The 22339-nt window shown below is 47.3% G+C and overlaps 1 protein-coding gene and 1 long non-coding RNA gene across 2 annotated transcripts in view; one reads left to right on the top strand and one right to left on the bottom strand.

Moving 5' to 3' along the window:
• LOC149364035 (uncharacterized) overlaps positions 1-22339 on the top strand; it is a 120488-nt gene that overhangs the window by 5754 nt on the left and 92395 nt on the right. The window lies entirely within an intron of this gene.
• On the bottom strand, positions 4652-5347 carry LOC149364036 (uncharacterized). Its single transcript, XR_016288593.1, has 2 exons — positions 4891-5347; positions 4652-4783 (listed from the first exon to the last, which is right to left on the bottom strand). It is a non-coding gene; the product is annotated as an uncharacterized LOC149364036 (long non-coding RNA).

Below are 22339 nucleotides of genomic sequence, written 5' to 3'. Positions count from 1 at the left end.
TGTTTTTTTTTTGTAAATATATCATAGCCACAATAATTGCACTTTCTACCTTTTTCTGTATTGCACCGTACATTGTATACTTCATTAAACACTCTACTAATCTTGTAATTGTTTTGCTTATGTCCTGATTTTGTGCCACATGCTCCCATGTCTGATGCGTTGTGTTTGTATTCTAGTTTTGTTGCCAATGCCATGTTTTTAGGGGCCGTGAACCCCGTCAAGCCCAGCTAGAGGCTTTTTGTTCACGGTCCTCAGCATCTGTAATGTTGTTGTTGGAATAAAAGTGATGATGATGATGATGTTAAGGTGTGATCGAGGTTAAGTTGGTCTGATCTCTTCACGCTTCAGATGGAAGTTTAGACGGCGATGTGCAATGCACATTGCGAGGATCTGCTGCAGTATATTATGAGGCGTGATCGGCTGCGGTGGGAGGTCAGCGAAGCTGATCTGGTTACGTCACCGTAGGCTCAAAACCCAGTCGCGGCAGTATTCATTTTATTTCGGCACCCTCAAAATCAGGAACGCCAAAATATTCTTGGTTGGGTTTGCGTCCTTGAAGTATTGCTTTCGACATAAGAATCTTTAATGGCATGGATAAAAATGTCGGTCAAGTTATGAATGGATTTTATACGCACCGTGTGTTTCTTCCAGATTAGACGAACAAGGTATGCGTCGCTTAGAGCTATCATAGTCTATCAGGGATTGAATTACAGCATTACACAGGCGTATATTGACTACAGAAAACGCACAGAGATTAAGTGACAGCTTTTTCGAGCTTTGGCTGAGGTCGGAGCACACGCGTCGTCTTCTGTTGGCCATCTCCTAGCACGCATTCACGATTATAGAAAACAACCTCAACTGCCTGAGTTTTTCTTCTAGATACATACATAGGAGCATTTCTCTTGTAGGCATAACACTCTTAAAAGATGCTGCATACGATCCTCAGCTAAGCTCAAACGATAGTTCCAAAGAGTGAGCGAAGCATAAAAGCGCGCACTCATTTATTACTAATAAAGCATGGAGAATCCGGAGCCCGTATTCGCTCAGCAAAGTTAACGCTGGTGACATGCGTGGCGAGAGGTACCAAAAGGTCGCTACTACATAGAAAACGCAAGACACTTCGATTATGACAATGAGGAGGCATCGAGCGAAGGTCTAAGATGGCAGCTCGATGTGTAATATGCAGCCATATCAAGCCGAGTTATGCGTCAGGGAAAAGGTACATAAAGTTATACAATGAGGCTTATGGCCAACATTCGCATCCCACGGCGGGCCTGATGCGGACAGACATGATAATGGTTAAACAGTTTCTTCCCGAAAAAGTGATGGCGCTTGTAACCATGCTCAAGTAGAGTTCATATATGAGCTCTCTACAGAAGTCGGAGTTCCACTTTTGTATTCCATACGCTGCTCGCGATCACAAGGCTCCATATTTTCTGTGCATTGTAGAGAAGCCGACACCTCCGCATCATTCGGCACTCTCCTACCGCCGGGCACCCATTGGTTTATATACTGTTTGCGCACTTTTAATAGTTTTTTTTTTTCTACCAAGAGCACATTTTTATTTTTTGTTTTCTTGTTTAGAATATGCAGTTTCATGAGGTTTCCTACTGTAAAACATAGCCACGACCACCTAGAAGAACGCCGCCACGCGCTGGACCCTAACCGCCGTGACACAGCATTTCTTATTTCTGATATTGTCAAGAGATGGCGCCACCCATCCACACGGCGAAAGCGTCGATGATGACCTTCTGAGAGTCTGAGACAGATCTTCGTGCATCCAGTGCAGGCATATATGTAAATGATATTTACACGCATATTTAGACACTTTAAGAAATGTATGTGGATGTGAACAGTGTAGGTGCTGGGACTCGAGAACGTTTACCATACTGGCTCACAAAATGAACGCACTTTTTTCCAAAATTTGTCTGAAAATTTGACGGCAGGCTCATTAAAGGGAAGCTGAAACGGTTTTTTGAGAATTCGAGGTTATTCAAGAATTCGAATCTATCAAGCTTCTAGATAAGGCATGCAAAGTATTTTCGCACTAGCATTTAATATTGTGACGTAATCGTCTATTAAAACCACGACGATGTTTAGGCTTCTTCTCACTACGTTGGAGGAGTGCGAGGAAAGTCGGCAGTGACGTCACTGTTGCCGAAATTTCAGATGTCCGCTGTTTCGCCTGCATGCTGCTGTGCGTCTTCAGATAGCGCCAAACAATGCATCGTGAGTTTCACCTTCGATGGCGTCGGTTTTCTTCCATGGAATAACCGTTTCTTCGCTGGAAACGTAGTGCCGTCATACGTGACGTCATTATCGGGGCCTCTGCCCGTCGCTGTGCACTTCAGAGAAGCCTGAATACCGAAGGCGACATTATTAGGCGATTACGCCACCATTTCAAATGCCAGAGCAAAACGATTTCGCAGGCATTACCCGCATATTTTGCACATTCGGCAACTTTAAACTCATCGAATTCTAAAACCGTTTCAGTAGCCCTTTAAGCGGTGCAAGATATACGATAGAAAATGGAAGCGGTAGAAACTAGTACAGCGGAATAAATACTACATCCGGTACAAAAAACCTTCTTAACAAAGCTTTCTTCAGCTTGGTTTCCGCGCTCGAGAGAACAAAAAACAACTTTTCTCTTACACCTGCACGTATGACAAGAGTAGTGTCTCCTAAATCTATACACATACTCAGAAGGGAAGCTTTTAAAAGCGTATATTTTTTGGCATTTTGAAATTGTTTATCCTCAACAACCGATATATATACGCAGATCCCTTCATCGGGACACTTGTAGTTTTCTACTATTTGTGGTCAAAAACGCACCCCATTCGTTGACTTTGGCTGTCTGAACTGATTTGGTTTGGTTTATGTGGGTTTAACGTCCCAAAGCGTCTCAGGCTATGAGGGATACCGTAGTGAAAGGCTTCGGAAATTTCGACCACTACTCGGATGGAGCTCAAGTCAAACTTTAAAAGTAAGATTTTGCTACGCGCCGAAAGGTTAGACCATTTCAGTCAATATGTTCATAACAGTGGCTTGCAATATTCCTCAGATGCCTTGTGATTGCCGTCCAAAACGCGCCCCGACTGGTTTTCCTAAGGCTGTCTTAAATAATGCGTCCGAGCGCAGGACAAACTTTAAAACAAAGATTTTGGTACGCATCGGGAGGTTGTAACGATCCTAGCGATATGTTCATAGCAGTATCTCACAATATTACTCAGTTGACTGTCATTTAAAAGTGCATTCCCAGAAATCTGAACCTGAAAAATATACTTGACTGCAGGACAACTCACCGCATTCAGCGCGAAGCACAACCGCAACAAGTTGCTACGATCATTAATATAGCAGGTCAAACAGAGAATTCCAAATTTGTGACCAGGGGCAGTTCGTATTGCTTTTTGAAATCCTCGTGCGACATTCCTATGGCTGTTAAGGTTTATGGTGAGGTATACTAGATAGGGTTAACTGGAGAGACATGTTAGATGCCTTTTCCCTGCAGTGGGCGTAGTCGGGTTGATGGTGATGATGGGGATACTAGAGTTTCGACAGCTGGCGGTTTTCAGTATTGCTGCGGTGTTAAAAAAAAAATCTCTTCTATGTTTACCATGCCTCTGCAACGCGACATTTTGCGACAACAGTTTGCGTGGTGGATACATTTTTATTTATTTGTTTCTGACTTAATTTTCTTTCTTCTGATCCTAGTCGTAGTGTGGCTTTATGCTTTTTCTATTTGTAGACATTGTTCCTGCGTTCTCTTGAATGCTTGCAGCCCTGTTTTGTGTGTCCGTATAGTGGCAGCTAATATACTTGTGTTGGCGCGACTATGCGCGTGCACTCAGACCGCGCCACGGGCGAACTGTGCAACCCCTAGTTGGCCCCTCTGCGCATAGATGACGCCACCAATAGGTAGAGCGGCACACAACGCAGGCGTTAATTTGCACATCTGGGCACAGATGAAGCCACGCATCCGCGAAGAGGCGCTTGGTACACCGCTGCTACACCTTTCCTCCTCTGTTTTCTCCTCGCATTCCTTCCTTTTTCTTCGCCAAAGGTGCCAACGGCATCTCAGTACCGTGACCACTGCCAGTAACTGCTTACGTAGTGGAAGGATGCCTACTGCCATTCCTAATCATCAGTAGCGGACTCCCTACTGAAAAATCCGGTATGAATTTTAAACCGGAACCGCATACCGGGTTATTGTACAGGATTTGCGATACCGGATTACTGGAATATCCTGTATAAAACAGGACAGTCCTGTATAATACAGGACTCTCCTGTTTTGTACAGGATACTCCAGTATCGCAAATCCTGTACAATAACCCGGTATGCGGTTCCGGTTTAAAATTCATACCGGAATACAGGACAGTCCTGTATTAAACAGGCTAGGCCCGTATTATACAGGAGGGCCCTGTATCACAGGACAAAGGCAGAATAAAATGCTTCAAATATATCCCACTTGGACTAAATCTGCCCAAAAACTGGGGCCATAAGTGTACATGCCAAATGCTGAAATATACAGAGCCTCAGAAACTGGTAATCTGCGATTATCAGCAACTCGCATTGCAGTCGATGTGCCATTGTGTTATTTGCTCCCACCTTTTACCAAAGTATTGGTAGCTTGGTGAATATTATAATGCATCAAAAACTCCAAAAGATGTTTATTTTTTCCGCATGTCTTGAACCAGCTCACTAAGGTAATAATTTAACTCTTTGCGACGATCTACCGGCGCTGGGGTCTCTACAGGGTGCTGGCCAATGAAGTAGTCAAAAGCACCTGCAGAACAGAAAATATGATTGGTAGTACATAATGCCCCCAGCTTATCATTTAAATGCGCACTGACACACAACATAATGCATTGAGCACTGTGACATGCAACTTACGGCCAATGGCTTGTAGCTTTTCAGGGGTCATTGGCTTTCTGCCCACTGTGGAGGCTTCTGACTTCAGGTTCCGATGGCAAGCTTGCCCTGTAACGCCCCTTTCCAGGAGTTGTGGAGTCGTCCAAAGGCTGCGTCTTTACAGAAACGCGAATCTTTGGGTGCCACCATAACTGCTGCGCACGTTGCCGAAGGAATAAAAATTCCATTCCCGAGGTGGACCTGTATGCAATAACAAATGCATACCCCAGTAGCACAAACGGGGCTCTGAATTGCGGGCCCCCGTGGGCCCAGACAAGCCACAGACAAGCCAGGCGTCTCAAGACGCCAGGCCCTGAGCATTGGCAATGCTCAGTATCGTGAATGCACCTACCGCCTTCCATATTTGAATCAATAATGTATTGCAAATCTGCGTCGTAACATTGTTGGTGTGTAAACAGGTTGCTCAGACGATTGCGATGCTTGCGTCATCCTCCATTATTTACGGCACATACCGCAGCATTGATGCGATGCGTGATGTTTGTTCAAGGTCTTGAGCCGCTCCCCCTCAGGACGCTTATCAATGATTGCTCTCGCACGTATACACCATGTGCCTCTGTAAAGAAATAATACAAACTATAAAACTAATTTTAGCCGTGCTATCATGAAGGACAAACAATTTCGGTATGTAACTGAAAGAAAATTTTGCGCTATTTCGTCCCTCTACGCTGTGCAGTCTACAAAGTTTTAGTTAAAAAGACACTGAACAGTTAGAACGTTTCTGTTGACGCCGAGCATATAACCGAGACGGAGGCAGTACTTAAAGAACAGAGTGATTTAAAATGCGTACTTACGTCCTAGCAGCACGAAGTCGCCGTCATAAAATCCGCCTTCCACCGGTCAAATGTTCACCACCGGCCTCCACCGGTCAAATGTTCACCACTCACGTCTTTCGGAGCGAAGTCATTCATCACTGAGACAAGGATGATAGGGTTCCACCATATTTGCACTGGACGTACGCATGAAAGGCGATGTCATCTTTGATCATGGATTGATCAAGGCAACACGAAGAAAGTCGCAAAAAATTGTATAACACAAATTCAACGCCAACGAGCGAGTGCCAGCGTGTTTTCCCAGCTACCTTCATCGCTTGACACTCAACCCAGCCGCAGGAGAGAAGTAAAAACCTGTTCCAAACAAACGCAGGAAAGGCGGGGGGGGGGGGGGGGGGGGGGGCACTTTTGCAAAAAGTCACCGCGAAGCGGCCGGGGACAGTGAACAAGTAGAATCGGAACCTCCTCGCCACTTCATGGAAGTCGCGGGAAGCGTGGTCGGGAGGGCGGCTTAAAATGTTCGGTCGTGGGTTGACAGACACAGAGGAGCCCAAGGGGAACGAACAAAGCCCGATAGAAAGACCAGGAATGCGCAGGTTTTTTTGTTGTGACGGACCCAGGAAAAGCAGAGAAGGCAGTGATGAGAGAAAAAAAAAGCTTTAAAAAATTTGCGTAAAGACGGGTTACTCGCGTAAGGTTTCTACAGGTGGTTTTTGTTTTTATTTTGTTCTCTCGAGCGCTGTATCTTCTAGCTAGCACGAAGCGTCGCCCTTAAGGGAACACCGCAAGCTGCCGGCTCCGTTGATATCTTGTTCGTCGATAGAAATGTTCTGGGCGATTTGTGATTAGTATGCCTTCCTGATAAAGTGAAGGGTGGGGCCGCCCGGGATGGCACTTGGACAAGTTGCGTTATCAATGGGCAATCACTTGACGAAGAAGAAGTGCAAAGAATTCCTGCACGAAAACCAAGAATTTTCTTTCTTCATCGATGCGTCGCTACAGACTGCCGCTAGCGAACAGCTGCTGCAATGAACGCGACAGTAAAGGCGCGGTTATACTCCGACGTAGCGCGCGCGCGGGCGAGAGCCGGTTGTGGTCGGATACGTCAGATCGGCGACGGTACGCCAGGCTCAGTTCGGGAGCTCTACACTCAAGCCGCTCCGACGCGAGGCAGCGCATGCGCAGAACGTTCTTCGTTCGAAAACCGGCTGGGAGAGGAGGCGAGTGGCGAAGGGGGTAGAGGGGAGGAGTGGCGTGGGAGGCGCGCGCGGTGCATTCTGGGTGGGCGGCTTCGGCGCGTTCTCGGCGCGGCCCGCGCGAAATGCAGCCGGTTGCATTCCGCGCCGGGCGCCGTCAGACCGCGCCGGAAGCCGCCGAACACGCCGGAGATCGGGCGCCGCTGGAGTATAGAGGGTCGCGTTTCGCCGACGTGACGTCGCCGTGCCGTGCCTCTGGCGCAGTCACCGGAGGCTCGCCATGTTTATCAGCCAGTCGTGAAGTTCTGCGCTGTGAAATCCAGAGTAATCTGCGCAGGACTTACGAAGGCTGCTGGCGGATATATACTAGCCGTGTGCCCGCACACAGCCGCCTTGACTTTGTCAGGGTGCTGCATGGGAAGCCAATATGGCGGTTGCCCTCAAATCACCAAATCATGCACAAACTGCATGTTTTGCCACTGCGAAGCTCACGCTTAGCCCTTTTCTTTTCCTAGCCCTTTCAACAAAACCGCGTATGTGTTGATTATCGCACTTATGCGCGCGCTGCCCCCACCTTTCCCCTAAAAAATATCTGCTGGCGTACAACAGTCAATCTGCAGACCAAGCACCAAAACCGCGGCACATATCGCTCTGAATACAGGCTGGTATGTCCGGTTTGAGCTCCGTACCGGACTAGTCTGTCCGGTTTGAGCTCCGTACCGGACTGGTCTGTCCAGTTTGAGCTTCGAACCGGGAATGGACTGTCCGGTATGAGCTCCGTACCGGAGCGGTCTGTCCGGTTTGGGATCGATACCGGACCGGTATGAACCGGTATAGCCATCAAACCGGACGGGTCTCGCCGGTATGAGAGTGATACCGGACCGGTATGAAACCGATATGTTCCGGTAAAATCCGGTTTGCCGTGATACCGGATTTTTCAATAGGGCTATACAAGAAAAGAACGGGATGCGCATACTACGCAAGGGGAAGAAAAGCGTCTTTTTTTCAGAGCCCAAGTAGGGGCCGCGTTCATTTTGTATAATTTACCTTTGCTATACCCCTTTCTTCTACTATGTACATTTGTACCATGATGATATCGTGACTTACTGAATATGTAATAAATAAATAAATTCTCCGCACAGAGTCAAATAAATGATTCCACGTTTGTTAACTTTGAATCTCGCGTTCAGAACACAGAGCTGAACCGGTATTTACGGCACCATACTTCAGTAAGCCTGCTATGAAAATCAGCGAAAGCATTTACTTCCGCGATCGTTTGCAACCTGCCATGTGCAGCCGGCCGCCTCCGAGAAACCTCACACGGCGTGTTTTGTAAGGAAACACGCTGCCTCAAGAAGTGTTTTTTTTTTTGTGTGTGTGGTTTGCTTTCCAAGCCCCACTTCGGACGTCAGTACCACGCGTGCAACGGGCAGCTTGCAATATGAGCCCCCCTCCTTCACGCACACACATAACTGCGCGCGCAAAGCAGCTCCCATAGCACGAGACTACTTGAGCGAGAGTAGCTCTTTTTGCCGCCCGCGGGTCACACTAAATTATGTACGGAACACACAAAGCCTTGTTTGTCCTCCATAGAGAAACGGCCAGGTTTCGTACTTTGGTTTTGTTTGTTGTGTGGCCCAGTTTCTTTCACAGGTACTGGCGGCACTACTTTGTGAATTTTCAATCGAATGAAATATTTGCTCTCTGGTCGAAACGCCTGTATACACACAAAGAAGCAGTTCGGTCCGCGGAGCTTTTGAATGATCATTGTTACAGGTAAGGCTCGCTGCGTGGTGCTGCGCTCGTTAGCTCTGGGCTAGGGAGTCTTTTATCGAGACGGAATATTCGTGACCATGGTTCTGTAATGCGGCGACATCCATGAAACAACGGCAGCAAAGCGTAGACCATTGATATAATAATGTTCGTTGAGATGCAAATCAGCGATGTTTCGCTCGCAGAGAAGCACAGATTTGGGCGGTCAGTGTTATTCTCTTTCAGATAGGGTTTCAGATCGAACAGAGACTGGGCCTTTCATTGTGCAATGCTGTGTTTCTAAGAACAAACAGAAAAACTACTCCAAAGTTCACATTTTTCGAATGTGTTTACAACGGTCACCTCAGTATTATCCAAAGCTTCCTCCGGCACGCATAGATAGCTCGCATGGAATCTTCATTAGCCCCGTGCATCCTTTTCTCCAATGTATGTATGTAGGTGAGTGCGTGAGTGTGTTAAAGAGGAGATGGCCAGAGCGCAGCCTCTTACCCGGTGCGTTGATCACGAGCACGGAGGTCGTTCTCTCCCGCGACCGCGTACTGTTTCAACTTCGGGAAGCTCTTTTTTATTTACACGCTGACGCAATTAGGAGCGTGCGCGCCGGGCCTTGCTTGCACGCAACGTGCGAGACCAGCCCAGAGGGAACGTGGCTGCCAACGCCAGCGCAAGCAGCCCTCCATCTCGGGCCACAGGAAGAATTGTTACTTAGCCAGGTGCGCGAGATGCGCACTGCTTTACTGAAATGCAGATGTGGACCAGTTAAGTTTCACGTAATGTGAGGCGGAGAGAAATGACGGACGGGTGGAAAAGAAAGAAGAGATAAAGTCAGACAGGGAAGTGCTCACTGTCTCCGGCCAGTCCCGCATGTCTTCCTTGTTCCAAAGGCGCACAGATTCCACGCGTGCCTCGAACGATTGTCCGTGAACTTCTTTACAAACTCCCGCTCAGCCGCGGCATTTGTCGTTTTGTACCACCGCATCGTAGATCTTCTATGCTCGACGTTTTCTTGTTCAGTACGCAACATCACATCCGATATTGTAACTCAGTCTTGTCACCTGATGCAGGTACTTTGACTGGTAGCGCGCTGGTCTCCGCCCCTGGAGAATAGAGGAAGTATTCCCGATTCCTACTGCCGACGGCATGCTTTTTCCCTTTCTTTTGCGTGTTCTCCAGTTGCTCGTGACCAAAATAACCATGAAGCACGCAGAGCTCTTGGAGAAACGGGCATGCAACACATTTCATGGTCGGATGCATTCACGAAACTATCAACAATTATTTTGCTGGTGGCATGCCGGGGAAAAGTATTCGTTAAACGTTCGTTTGGGGAGCGAAATTTTATTACTTTTCAACAGTTTTCATTAATGTGTAGGCCGCATTGCAGACACGATTATTATCTAATCGTGATGGTACCGCCCTTTTCAGCACGAATCGTCTGCGGGATCGTGGCTGCAAATGGGGCTTTGAACTGATGGCTCCCCTCGAAGACGAAGACGCCAACACTAATTCATATCGAATGAGCGTTTTTTTTCCCTCTCTTGCTCCGAACAAAGTGGCAAGCACTTTAGCTTGTAATCCAGCACAAGTGGCTGCAATGTCGACGACGCTAATAAACCTTTACTTTACGTAGCGGTCTTACGTACTCTAATCAGTGATTGCTGAGCAGAGGACAATTCGTTCAGTGATATTTATTAGCTTGCATGCGACGTTACGGGGGCGTCGATCTCGTATGCTTTGTATGCTTTCTGACCTCAATATAGGATCGCAATACTTTCTCATGCTCTGTCCTGCCGCAACACCCTTTCCCTCGCTCAGCATGTGCCACCAGGACTGCGCATGCGCCTTTTGGGCCTCCTTGCACTGGCTTCGCCCACTACGAGGCTCCGAAGACGATCTTGTTGACGCATGGACTCTTATTCAAATTGTTTCGATACAAGGCTAAACTCCTGCTCTTGCACGCCTACTCGATTTAACGATGTTAACAAGCTACCATTTTTTTTTAAGTTTATTATCCACGCGGGTTAACCAATATTCGACCTACCACTGGCCTCAACACCCTGGATCTAAAACATCCTGACAAACGACATTATATACTACACCAACCTAACTTAGCCAGATTAAAGGTATTTTCAGGCCACTAAGCGAGCCTGGCTGTTCAGCTCGAAATGCGACGAGCATAATCGTCGCTATTGTGTATGTGGTACCACACACACAATAAGATAATGGCACACGTGTGCCATTATCTTTCGACAGCGCCACAGTGTTTCGGGTTATTGGCAAGTCTGTTCGTTCGCTTCCTCTGATATCACAGAGCACTTGCATTGTCTAACATTTAGCCACTCGTAGCCTCTAGCCTCTTCAACCGCTTAAAGTTGAATCGTAAGCGCTAACCAGATATGTATAGGCAGTCCTATCTATTTTGTGTCTCTGCCGAAGCGAATGGGTGCTGCGTTGCAGAAGCCCTATCGATGTCCGGCCGATGGGGGTCCATTAAAAACTTCCAAGCATTCGCGCTCGGATTCCTTTCACGCTCGGCACCCTCGTTGTTCGGCCGTGACCTCTCCATTGTCACAGCACCAGCCGAAGCGGAGGCGCCAAAATCGACCAAGGGAAGCAGGGGCGTTTGGGAAGCCGCTTCGACCGGTGTGGGTTCGGCGCGAAGATTACATGGCCATTGATTTCCGAGAGCCAAATTTCGTCGGCGCTTTGCACCCCTTCCGCAACCGAGCCTTCCCATCATCTCTCTGTTCTGCGCCCGCTGCCTTTCCTTTCTTTGCTCCGTGGTGCTTAATGTCTCACAAAAGGGCTCGGCGCTTACGACCACGTGCTGCGCAGGTACTGCTCCGCAGTTCTTTAGTAATATCACAGTAGCGTAGACCAGGCGTTTCTTCAGCGTTTCATGAAGAATCGAAATGGCGAAATGGTCGAGAGTATGAGCATGCGTACTGAAATAACTTGCCAGTTGCAACGTCCAATACCCGGCTGCTCCGCTAACGCGACACAATCCCCGCTGCTCGTCTGCTCGCGACGCGCAGTTACTAGTTCACTGTAATGCAGTGCCTAGCAAAAGAAAAAAATAGACACAGCACCACCGTCGGCGCTAGTACAAGGCGCCACCGCAAGGTTCAGCACCGAAACAGGTTTCCCGCAGCTCATCGCACGCTTCCCGTATCGACTGTATGTGAAGCCACGGTCCTGTTATCGTGTTATGCGGACGTTTTAGACTCGACATAAATGAGCTAGGAACGTGGGAGGATGAGTTGTCGGACCCGAAATTTGTTCTAGCGCTCACTACCCCCCAAAACGGGTCGAAAAATAGATGCTATACGCGCGCATGTGCCTATAGAGAGTCGGCGTTGAAAGAACCCTGCGTCCTTCGCAAAAACAGCCCGGCGAAGCGGTTCCTACACTCCGGACCGGTGTTCAAAATTGGCGTACTGCATAGCAGTTGCAAAGCTTTCATCGTGGTTGAAGCAAGCGAATGCACAAGAAAATCAATTGCGTTGAGAACTACAGTGGGTGCTTCCTCGAGAGTGGCTTTCTTGGAAGTCTACCGATATGCATGCTATGTGCCGCTGATGCTGAACGAGCAGTTCGCCATGAATCATGCGCGGCTACAAGCTTGCTTCATCAATTTTGTCCGGCGTAGCTCGTCGTTGTAGTATTGGCACTTCAATGGTTTTGACGCACAGAGAGCCGGAACTGTCTATATGGAAAGAGCGTAAGCTGTCCTGTAGCGCCCTCTCTATTATAAAAGGAAGTGCGCTAGAGGAGAACTTTACTCCCTTATTACTCCTTTTGTTTACAGTTCAGCGTTGTGAGTGGTTTCAGAAGAGTTGGATTCTCTTCAAAGCTTCGTCAGCAAATTCCCTTTGAATGAGAAAGCACTACTTAACAAGTCCTAACCGGCACACCAAGTTTGTGTGAAGCTGCTTGACCTTGAGGGTGACCTTGACCAAACCCTAAATAAATAATAAAATAAGCATAAAATAAACCCATGGCGGCACGAGGAGATAAGCTTCGCTGGGCCCTGAACGAGAGCACTATGCTTTCGCCGCAGCCGGTCATGTTTCGTGTTAAATTACAAATTACAACACACTCACCCGCTGTGCATTGCACATCGTTGTCCTCATCAACTAATACTGATATCAAGCTAATATCGTCACCAGACGCGCGGACGACCCAGCAAAACAAAACCATCAGCCAACCAGGCTAAACACACGCTCTCGCATCCTGCCACTTTTTTGAGGCAATGATTTATGTCTATAACGTCTGCAGACGGCAGCAAGTTCGTTGCGGACGAGGCAGAGACATCTATAGACTCTTTAGAACAAGCTGTCTTGCTACTTATGCATGCCTCCGCTCTCGCATTGCCATCGCCTGCAAGCCCTGAGGGCAGTTATCTAAAATGGATTGTACGGGACATTTTCTGAGCCATCGTCGTTATTCTTCAGTAAAACCTGCTTTGTAGTCTCGACTGCACATCTTAGGCTAACATGACAAACCGTTCGGTGTCCAACCGCTATCGTCGAATCGTGGCAGGCCATTTTTCTCGCAAGCCAATGTATGCTAGTACCTCGTATTGCATTGAGGATTGCAGTATCGCACCTCAGTCATGCGTTAGCATTAAAGCACGCGCTGGTTACGTCAAGCACAAGCACCGAAAACAGTTACAACGGCTGCAGGTTATACTGTGAATTTAGCGCCCATGCGCAAAAGGAATCAATCATGTTTACGTGGCGCCCCCATTCGGCCGTCGGGCTCGGAGGCGCAACGGCGTTTTGAGGGTAAATTGCCGGGAACTGAAATAGGCATTGTGGGAGCACACGTGCAGCAGGGGTTGTGTCGGGTAAGCAGAACAGCCGACCAGACGACGCTGCGAATGGAAAGTTATCTGTGCGCATGCGCATACTCTCATCCTGTTCGCCATTGCGCTCCTGCATGAAGCGTTGAACGTGCGCCTGGTAGACGCTGCCATAATATCGCTAAAATGTTGGAGAGCTGTACCCATGCTGTACTGAGCAGCGACTGCACACAGAGAAAATCGAAAAGGGTGAAAGAGTGTAAACAAAGTGGATAGTTTTTCCTAGAAATGTATCTGAAGAGTCCCAAGACTCGTTTGAAGAACCAGTGCAGTCTAAGTATGAAAATCTCTCTGGTCTCGAAACTGAGGGTAGTAAAACATAGAATACTTTCAAGCACGAAAGCGTTCGAATGTATCGCAAAGAATGAAATCGCCCTGCTTGTACTCTCCATCTTATTCCCGCCTGCTACAGAAAACGACATTTCCGCTCGCTCCGCTCGTATCCCTAGCTGCTTGGAATGCCTGAGAGTGACAGTGTGATCATGCCTCGGCGTGCAACGTGAAGCAATGTTTGTGAAAAACTTCTTTAACGTGGTGTATAAACACTGCTAATGTTTTTTTAAAACAGCGACAGCTTTTTTTCGCGTGTGGAACTTTCTCACTTAGTACAGACGACACAAACAGACAGGCGAGCCAAGACGTCCCGGTGATGACGCGGGCTTTTCTCAGACAAGCGCGCCCGATTACTAGGCGATGGTTTCGAGACTCCGCAGAGAACAGGGCGGGGGGGGGGGGGGGGGGGGGAGAGAAGCGGACGAGGGAGACGGGGTTGTTCAAAAAAGCCCCCCTGCCGTCCTCGATCGGCTTAGTTTATTCGAGCACGCGGCACGGTGGCACGCGCGGCGGTTGAAAGAATACCGGCCAGATCCCCTAAGCCTCGCGGAGCCCAGCTAAGGCGGATCGCATCGCCGGTATCGTCGTGACAGCGCTGCCGATGCCCGGAGATATTGGAGATTAGACCCGCTGCTCCACGACGACGATGCCTTGCACGTCGCTTTGGGCGCGCGTGCTAGCTCACACCGGCATACTGGGACACGGGAAGCGGCGAGGCCTAGCTGGCTCCGTCTTTGGGAGGGGTTCATGCGCGTTTCGTGTTGGCGGAATGTCGTTTAGATGCGCGTGACCTTAATAAAATTGCCTGTTTATTACCGCGTGTGAACAACTGTCCTCACGAGAGTAGAGGTACAGGCCCGGACACTTACTTTTTTTATTGCAAAAGCAATACTACTCGCACTTTCAAGCCTTCGCGTGACCCGGCCGCAGTTACGTTTGACCTTCAGCGGAGTGAATATGGGCGACCAGCTCGCTCCTTCAGATAGCCCGGCTGCAGTTACGCCGCGCCGCGCACCTGTGGCGCTACTGCCGCTGTGAAGTCATACCAGATGTAGATTATGTTTTCTTTCTCTCAGTCGCAACAACATCAAAAACAAAATATAAAACAAATTACCGAAGACGCTTTGAGTCGTCACGCAGCGGCGGCCGGTAGCCACGCGTGACCTGTAGACGCGGCGCACTGCGTTCCTTCAGTTGGAGGCGCTGCGCTTTTGCTTTCGCAACCTACCAGGCTTAACCAAAGCTAAGCCCCCACCAATATTTTTATACAGGGTGTTTCACCTGAGGCTTTAGACAATTTTTAAAAAGCGGCTTTTTCCGTTAGAAGAGCGCTTTTTTCGGCATAGCATTGTAAGCGGTGTATACATCTAAGACGTGCTAACCAGCAGGCTGATTAACTAAATTGAATAGTTAACTTTTTAATTATTACCGTTAGGCTTCTTAATTGCTGACAAGCGTGTAGCCCCCTTAAGTAATAACCATATCAGTTTTTAGAATTTTGAAAATGCGGTTACGCTAGGCTCTGTGGCCCTACAAATTTTGGCTGTTTCGATGAGTTACCTGCACTGGAGAGGTTGCTTTTTCTGGAAGCTTCCCGAAAGCTCATGCATTTTGGCGCGATGTAGCCAAATATGTTCGGCCACAGCGCCGAGGGAAATGGCGTTTTCGAAATTCCAAAAACTGGTATGGGTATTAATTACGGTGGGCTACACTCCTCTTACTAACGGAGCCTAACAGTAACAGTTAAAAAGTTGACCATTGCACATTACTTAACCGGCCTGCTAATTAGCTCATCTTAGCTGCATTCTAATGTACTACACCACTGACAATGCTATGTCAAAAAAAAAACGCTCTTCGAACTCCAAAAGCCTATTGTTAAAAGTTGTGTATAGTCTTAGGTGAAACACCCTGTATATCGAAAAGTAATATATGTCCCCGAGGCAAGGTGTACCCTTCCCCTCTAAAAGTATTGGTGATCATTCAGAAGAGAGCTGCTGCTGCGTCGGCGAGTGCGGGAACTAGCCCCCAGAGACAGGAGTTTCGGATGATTGAATTTCTTGCAAACGCAAGGGCATGTCCTTGGTTTCTTTCAGGAGACATATATACAAATCAAAACAAACTAGTACTACCGAAATGTCCGTTCACTTGATCCATACAAGGTCTCGCATTTTTGGGCTACTAGTAACAGTAGCAGGGTGCTCATAATGCCTCAAAGCTATTACTAGTACCCACTACTCAGCCCGCTCACCGCTTCTAGTCGGGCGCTCTGGAAGAAGCACATGACAAGCTCACCGCTGAGTGAGGTTGGCTCGTAGGCTTGGCTAGAGCGCTTTTTGACCACGTGGTTTCGCTTCCAACAGTGTGCGGCCTCAATATTCCTTGCGCTGCAGTGCCGGCGAGACTGGCATTTTAAAAAAATCTAAACTTATATGGATATCACTTACGGTTAGCCATATGCTTCTCAACAAATAAGGACCCTAACTGGAATACTTAAAAACACAGCTGTTCAGTTTTAGTGAAGAGCGCGTCTCTCATAGCCTGAGTCGCTTTGGGACATTTCAGTTCATTTATTTCATTTATTGAACCCTCAAGGCCAAAGGCATTAAAGAGGGGAGTGGTTACGAAACAAGAAAATACATAAACAGATTCAATGCATGATACAAAACAAAGTATTATCATATTCCTGTTATACAATGTTAGCTAGTGCAGAACGAAAATGCTGGTTATCACTTATGTCGACGATATCTGCGGGAAGGCGGTTCCATTCGTGTGATGTACGAGGCAAGAAGGAGTGAAATGTAGTTACAGTGTTACACGTTTCAATGCAAACTTTGTGACAATGATCAATGCGGTTTGACACGTATCTGGGGGACGAAATGAGGGCATCATGTAGCATGGGATGATGGTATAGTTTATGAAAGAAGCTCAAACGAATTCTCTGCCGGCGGGATGCTAAAAAAGGCAAAGAAAGATTAGCTTTCATGCTTGTTACACTTGCGGTACGGTTAAAGTTGGACAGGATAAAACAAGCAGCGTTATCTTGAACTAGCTCAAGCAAAGTTATCAGTTTTTCATGATGGGGACATTAAACCCCATAAACCAAGTTTTCGTAAAGAGTCTGCTAGTTTACCCGCCTTCGACGCATTTTGGTGCCCTGCAACACTGACAATGCTTTGCCGAAAAGGGGGTTTCTAATTCTAAAAGCTATTTTTATAAATTGCTGGCAGTGTTAGGTCAAACACCTTGTACGTGGGCCCACATTTCCCGCGTCCTCGTCTTTGAATCGCAATACTGCTCCGAGGCGCTGACCGATTGTCCTGGTAGCTTCTTTTTTTCAAGCTTACTCTTCATCCTTTGCAAGATCCCTCTTCGCGCCATAACATTCGTCGTGCAAGCAGTCGTGTCTTTGGGCGAGGGGGGGGGGGGGGAGGTTCTATCACGGGAAGAAGCGAATAACTCAGAAAGCCGCCGACCAAAATTTCTGAGAAGTTCGCTAATCAAAAGATAATAATAATAATAATAATAATAATAATAATAATAATAATAATAATAATAATAATAATAATAATAATAATAATAATAATAATAATACTTTATTGCGCCAAATATTTAAAAAAAATGTACAGAAATCCGGCCTGCCAAAGCCTCATAGGGCTTGAGTGGCAGAGCCCGACAGGCAGCGGAACCGCGCAGATATACACATAGGCAAAAAAAAAACACATTCAAAATAACGGACATCAAATTAGTATGATGGTGAGAACAAAATAGACACAAGACTCATGTTACATGAAAGAAAAAAAATCCTCATCAGATTAAATTGCAAGGAAGAAAAACCAAAGTGGCATGACAATACCTCAGATCAATGCAATAAATACAGCAGTAACCAATGAAATCACAAGATTTATTTTACAGGTGGTAAAGCACATGCATGATGTCGTAAACCCTCTAATTAATATATCGCAGCATCTTTTTAGAGCGCAGCTCTTTGGCGTCCGTTCCTGGGTTTCGCGTCGGCGTCGGCGTCGGCCTCGTAACCAGCTCCGCCCCCAATGTCACGCTTTTCAATTGGTCGAAATGCTCGTGACGTCACAGTGCGCGAATTTCAAATGGGGCCAATTGTACTTTGGCTAGTAACCATGCAACCAATCAAAGGGATCGTATAGTGATGCTGCAACTAAGTTGGACTGAGTTTAGTTAATTGCTTAATTAATCAATTAGCCTAATTAATATAGAGGAGAATGAAGAGGTCAGAAGAAAAGAAAAGAAAGACGCGCGCCGCAGCGACAACAGCGTCCGCGGAAGCAGACGCTGCTGAAAAAAAAAAACAGATAAGTACGAAGCCGCGTTCCCTCCACCACCACGCACTTCCCCACTCAGTAAGACGTTGCTCGTTTCATATACGTTGTGTCGAACATCCTAGACAGTTCCAACAATTTACAGGTTAATGACAGAACACGATGGATAGAAATACAATAATATAAATATGAAATAGCCTAATTAACCTTTCTAGTTAGACCGCATAAATCAATAAAACCGAGAACGAAATTGGTCGAGTTGGGGAATCGAACCAGGGTCTCCGGAGTGCGATACGAGCACGCTAGCCACTCCGTAATGCCAGCTGAATGGTTTGGAATGAACAAAGGCGCGTCTAGCTAATACGGCGTCTTCGTTCACTCCCATCTTCCCCCTTTCCCTTACGGCGAGGTGCAGGTGTCCACCCAGATATGCGAGAGAGATACATTTCCTTTCCTCAAAAAATAAATTTACCGTCCAGCAAGGCGTACAGCCGAATTGGCGATGGCGTTCTGTGGACTCCCTGGCAGCGTTGCAAGACGCTGTCGCGTTCCACTCTTACAGGCGAAGCTTAACATGTTAACCACACATCAGTAACACACGCAGACAGCCAATGGACGCGTCATTCGCTGGCAGCACTTGATTCATCTTTCACAACCACATTCGTGACAGAATGCTGTACTAAGGCTTTCGCCTTGCACCACTTTAGTCGCCAAAGTGACTCCTAATTTTAGAGCGGAGCTCTTTGGCGTCCGTTCCTGGGTTTCGCGTCGTCGTCGGCGTCGGCCTCGTAACCAGCTCCGCCCCCCTTTCATCCCCCCAGCGCTAGCAGCGACCGACTGATAACGACCGACTGATACCGCTGGATGCCGCTGACGCCCCTAGAGAGTGAAGATAACGTGACTGCATAGAACACCGTCGCCGCCATGCAGAAAGAGGAGGAAAGGGTCCCCCCCCCCCCCCCCCCCCCCCCCTGTTCTTGTGTGGCGGATATGGTGCTCTTCAGTTGCCGACGCGCCGGTTATTTCACGTAGGCCCCGGCACGTCGTCGAATACGTGACCACCTTCCCACGGCTAGACCTGGTTCTTAGCGTTGCGGAAGCGAGGGTATCATATTGTTTGTGTCGGCATCGGCGGCGTTGTCCCTGAAACCAACTCCGCAGCTGGGGTTGACTCTCTATCGAAAAGGAGAAACAGCTTATTTGCTGCGCTCAAATCTCGCATTAGGAAGTAACGTAATCGTCGGTAATTTTTTTTCTTTTTTGCTGTTGACGAAGAAACGACTTGTAAACCAAGTCACTGCTCATGACAATAACCAGCAACGGTCAAGAAACACCTCGTACGCCCCAAATTAGTCCGTCTATAATTCTAGGAACTTCCCACGTCGCAAGACAACTACGCTCGACTTTTTACATTTCGCCATTCCGAATGCTGCACGCTACTTTGCAAATGACCTACTTCGGCATCTGAATTAGATTCGCGAGTCGATTTGTTTCACACGTGGCATCGATTAAACGGTACCTCAGGCTCCTCTCCTGGAATCAGGCCTGCGCCGTAGGTCTCGCAGTAGCGAAAGGCAGACGGACCGTCGTAGTCTAGACTCCCCATTTCACTGATTGGTCGTTCGCCGGCGGCCATTCCGCTCGGGCTTCCCGGGGATCCGTCGACTTAATGGCGCTGGCATTACTGGCGTCTTTCCGCCTCGCGTGTAGAGAGGCGCATCAAACTTTCGCCACCACTGTTGAAGGCGTGAAGGCGCTGTCGGTTTATGCAAAGCACCACTCGCGTTCCACGCTTCGAGCTGATCCAACGCAGCGCTCGTACTTTTATGACACCTTGATTTTATTGTGTTACGGGTTTAAGAACACACTATGCCGACAGACTGGCCACGGCGTTATGGAGGCCGGCTAGGTCTGGTTTTTTTTTTTTTTTCCCGGGAAGTCGGCAACATTTCGCTGCTGTTTTTAGGTTGGTTGGTTTTGTTTAACGTCCCAAAGCGACTAAGGCTATGAGAGACGCCGTAGTGGAGGGCTCCGGAAATTTCGACCACCTGGGGTTCTTTAACGTGCGCTGACATCGCACAGTAAACGGGCCTCGAATTTCTCCTCCAAAGAATTTCAGCCGCCGCGGCCGGGATCGAACACACGTCTTTCGGGCCAGCAGCCGAGCACCATAGCCACTGAGCCACCGCGGCGGCGCTACTGTTTTTATTTTTTAGCAAACTTCTGAGGGAAAAAAAAATGGCAGGCATGTAAAAGCCCAGACCCCATATGGTTCCTGTGAAGACTTTCTTAAAAACAAAAATATAATAAAAAAAGCATTGCGCACACGCAGCCAAACAGACAGAAATTTGAAGGGAGAAAAGGGTCACCGTTTAAACATTAGCTGTCAGCGAGGCAAACAATAGTAACATTCATTCGCTGCGAGATAAACTCACGCTCACTTATTCCACATTGCATCGCGGTTCTTTTGGCTTCTGCAAAAGAAAAATGAACATGACCAGACGGCTTTGCCTACATATCGCGTCCAACAGTGGTCTACGTATGTATTTAGTTTTCCTATAGGCAGGTCACTGCGGCTTAGTCCACGTGACGAGGTAATGTGTACCCGCTATTAGGCAATATTTACGGTATACTGCATTTAGTGGCAGCTGTGTCCGCATGCAAACAGCGGATTGTACTTGATGTGAGGTAATGCTGAACGCCTCGGGTATTCATCACTTTGTGTGTACTATGTATATTCGCTGCTTTTTTAAATCAAAACGCGAGCAAATATTGGACAGCACTTTTAGTGCGCTAGCACTTAACTTAAAGTGGCCTTGCATATATATATATATATATATATAAGTAAAGAGTTGAAGTACACTTCTTAAAGAAACATTTATTTACCGACGGTTTCTTTAATAAATGTTTCTTTAAGAAGTGGACTTCAACTCTTTACTTATGTTATTAGCAGTCGAGCAAGTTTTTTCATCGTAATATATATATATATATATATATATATATATATATATATATATATATATATATATATATATATAAACAAGGGAAGGGGAATGAGGGGCTCGTTATAAATATGACAGAAGCCAACAGCCACAGAAACCAAGGGGCACAGGGGATTTTTTTTTTATTTATTTTGTGGTGTTGATCAATTTAGAATATTACTGAATATGTTATCGCTTAAAGAAAATTGATTAGAAAAGCAGAAGAAAAAACAACCACATGCCGCCGGTGGGATCCGAACCCACGACCTCCGAATTACGCGTCCGGTGCTCTACCTCTGAGCTACGGCGACGGCTGTCAAATCTTCTGCTTTCGGGGGTATTTATGTTTACAAGTAACCTAACCTTGAGAGTGTTCATCAGCGCCACCCACGTTCATAAGCGGCGGACGTAGAACGTCCTGAGTTACCGCAGAGTGTGACGTAGAACGTCATCGAACGGAGAGGGTGGAAGCTGCGTGAGAACCCTCTTATGCCTCCTATGGCATCAAGGCTGCCAGAACCGAGGCCCTCGCTAAGCTATTAAGCAAACAAGGGAAGGGGAATGAGGGGCTCGTTATAAATATGACAGAAGCCAACAGCCACAGAAACCAAGGGGCACAGGGGATTTTTTTTTTTTTTTATTTATTTTGTGGTGTTGATCAATTTAGAATATTACTGAATATGTTATCGCTTAAAGAAAATTGATTAGAAAAGCAGAAGAAAAAACAACCACATGCCGCCGGTGGGATCCGAACCCACGACCTCCGAATTACGCGTCCGGTGCTCTACCTCTGAGCTACGGCGACGGCTGTCAAATCTTCTGCTTTCGGGGGTATTTATGTTTACAAGTAACCTAACCTTGAGAGTGTTCATCAGCGCCACCCACGTTCATAAGCGGCGGACGTAGAACGTCCTGAGTTACCGCAGAGTGTGACGTAGAACGTCATCGAACGGAGAGGGTGGAAGCTGCGTGAGAACCCTCTTATGCCTCCTATGGCATCAAGGCTGCCAGAACCGAGGCCCTCGCTAAGCAATTAAGCAAACAAGGGAAGGGGAATGAGGGGCTCGTTATAAATATGACAGAAGCCAACAGCCACAGAAACCAAGGGGCACAGGGGATTTTTTTTTTATTTATTTATTTTGTGGTGTTGATCAATTTAGAATATTACTGAATATGTTATCGCTTAAAGAAAATTGATTAG

Source organism: Amblyomma mixtum, chromosome 2, assembly GCF_055824585.1.
Source record: "Amblyomma mixtum isolate Tamu chromosome 2, ASM5582458v1, whole genome shotgun sequence".
NCBI classification, from domain to species: domain Eukaryota; kingdom Metazoa; phylum Arthropoda; class Arachnida; order Ixodida; family Ixodidae; genus Amblyomma; species Amblyomma mixtum.
This window is presented reverse-complemented; position numbering and strand designations above follow the sequence as displayed.